The sequence below is a fragment of the Beauveria bassiana genome, assembly GCF_000280675.1.
Source record: "Beauveria bassiana ARSEF 2860 unplaced genomic scaffold BBA_S00091, whole genome shotgun sequence".
In the NCBI taxonomy this organism is placed as follows: domain Eukaryota; kingdom Fungi; phylum Ascomycota; class Sordariomycetes; order Hypocreales; family Cordycipitaceae; genus Beauveria; species Beauveria bassiana.
In genome coordinates this window covers 21,155-24,163 of record NW_007930926.1, presented here as the reverse complement: position 1 = coordinate 24,163, position 3,009 = coordinate 21,155, and positions in this window count along the sequence as shown.

Genomic DNA, 3,009 nt, shown 5'->3' with positions numbered 1-3,009 from the left:
ATGCGTCCAGGTCTTCTTCCATCGTGTTCATCGTAGAAGTGTGGCGCCTCAGAGGAATGAAACCTTCCCCCTCCTTTTCAACCCAGGAGATGACATTTTCCACTGCGTCTCGAGGCGAATGCCTGTGTGCAATCAGAAATGATAAGATCTGAGCCGGGCTATATTTCATCGCAGGCACACGATCAGCGAACATCGCTGCCAGCTCCTAGATATGCTTCTAGGTATCCTGAGCGTCTTGGTTATTAATGACTCCTTCGTCCTTATCTCCTACTTTCTCGGTCTTACTAGACAAGGGCAGATAGACGTATCAGAACAGCTCTAGCAGCATCTCTCAACTTACTAACCCGAACTCAACCTTCTTATCCACACGTCCTGGTCGAGTTACAGCCGGGTCGAGGCGATCAGTATAGTTAGTTATTATAATTAAAGCTCTTCCCTCCACAGAACCTGCTCTATTAATCACGTTAAGAAGACTAGAGAGTGTCACGCTACTACTTATGCTTAACCTAGCATCGCTGTTTTCACGACTCTTTACGCTTTTAATTACATTAATGTCCTCTAGGAGGAGGATATATCGTGATAGCAGTTCTCGCATTAGGTCGCTTAGTTTCGCATCGTTGACTTTAGACAGGTTCATCGCGTAGACGTCTAGACTAAACTGTCCAGCAGCCGCTAAGCTAAGACTTATTTTGCTAGTTCCGGGCGCGCTATAGAGCAAGTAGCCACGGTGGTAGAGCTGGTCCTTCTTAGCATACTAAGCTACGGCCTCTAGGTTAAGGTACTCCATAATGTCGTTAAAGAAGTCCTTTTTCACGTCCTCGGGAAGGATAATAGTATCTATCTGCTTTTAACCCCGCCGCGTAGCGAGATTCCAGCGGTCATCGCTGTTCATATAAATTGCGGTCTTACTTTCCGTTTGTTTCTCTAGCGTGACCTGGCAATCGTGAAGCTTTCAGAATTCCGTTCGACGTACCTATGTAGGAGAGTAGAAACCGTTCACGATACAAGTACCCTTCTTCTGGGATAGCGCGCAGGTAAAGAAGCTTGCTTTTATACTAAAAAGACTTACTTAAGTTCTTTAGACTGTACTATAATGTGTTCTTTATCGCTCTGTTCCCCGGCTTGGCTCGCTTTCCGAGAGTCATAATCGTGGATTAAGTTTCTATAGCGAACGGCTAAGATTACACCTAGTTCCTTAGGGTGTCGTACGAATTATCGGTATAGAGAACTTCCATAGAAAATGCTAAGAACGGTTAGAGTTTAGGTAGCCTAGTGGCATTAACATGATAGACCTACTTAAATATTTCTCCACGATCCTAGAAACGCGACCATAGGCAAACCTTATCAAGAAAGTGACCAGGCTATATATGCAGAGTAGGCGGGCGCCGAGATAAGATTTACCCGACGTCAGAGGTTAGATATAGTTTAATGCAATGCTCAAGCCAGGGAAAAGAGTGTCCAGAAACGACACCTGCGAGTAAAGAGCACCAAATATAGTAGATATCATGATCTTTCAGAATAGAATTATAGCCTAGTAGAGTTCGATGGCGTTAATGTTATGAACTTGCTAGTACCAGAGGGGAGAGCATACAAGGACGTTGAAAGACGAGTGTTTTGGGTCGCTCACGGTACCTTTATAAAGTCTGGTCGGAAATCAAAAAGAATTCATAAAACGGTAGAGATGGTTTCGATAACTTATTTCCTGTGAAAGTTCAAGCCCATAAGCTTTATATATACAGCGAATGAGGAGTGCCTCAGCGCAAGCACGCGCAGACTACACGCACTTAATTAAGAGAGCATAGTTACTTCTCACATCTAGTCTCCATTCGGCTGTCATAGATCAAGAGACTCAGGTGCAAGAGCTAAGTGATCCTGCAAATGTACCAAGACGTCTATACAAGCCAAATCACATTTAGTATGAGCTTGTGCACTATTCATGCGAAGCTGGCTTTGAACATGGCTGCCACGGCAGGATATCACAGACATGCCGATCCGGACAACCTCAGATCTCTGTTCTTGTGGGCCCACTTAGCAACGCGCTTTAGTCTCAAGAGACCAAAATCACACCAAAATTACAGTGGCGCTGCAGCTTGCTTTTCCTACATCAAAACAAAAAAACCTACAGTGACGCTGCAGGTTTCTTTCCTACATCAAAATAAGAAAAACCTACAGTGGCGCTGCAGCTTGCTTTTCCTACATCAAAACAAAAAAACCTACAGTGGCGCTGCAGGGTTCTCAAGGGACAACGAAGTCAAAGCCGCCATACCGCGCATCATTAGAAGGGATAAAGCCAGCAGGCTCTACTAGTCTAAGCCGTAAGGCAGACGTCGCCTTGCGAAAGGCAAAGGTTGCCGCGAAGACTCCTCGACTTAGATCTCAGGCTATAGACACCGCTAAAATGGCCAAGTTAATCACCAGCACGCTTGCAAAAGTACGCTCAACAAGCAGAGATCGAGATCGCAACGCAATAAGGTTTGCGTCGAAGACCATTGCCCTCCGGTACGAAAATGGTTCAGGCTTAGCACGTCCAGACGTGAAGAGCTTCACCATTTTAACAGAACGGGCCAACTTTCGCACTCTACAGTACTTTCATGCGAGTGACGTCGCGCATGAGAAAGTTCTACGCCGCGTTCCGATCACCTCTGTACCAGGTAACACGCAGGTTGCGAGATGTGCCGACGGAGGAATTGGAAACTATTTTACCGTTTGCAATAGAACCGTGGAGAAAGAGGATGGAGGCTGAAGGGGATGGCAAGGCCGACAAGAATCTGTTAGTGGGAGGAGATGTAGTTGTGGCAGCGAGCAGCTCCGCACGCAATGGCGCAGTTGGTGTGGGAGGAGTTATTCAATGTTCAGTCACACCACAGCGGAGTGTGAGACGGGAGACGTTCTCGTTCACTCTAGGGCCAAGAGCAGAGCAGAGCCCATACTCGGGAGCGTTGGCAGCCATGGCATATGTGCTAAGGCATATACCCAGTGATTGCAGGCGTGTATCGATTCTGACAAGAC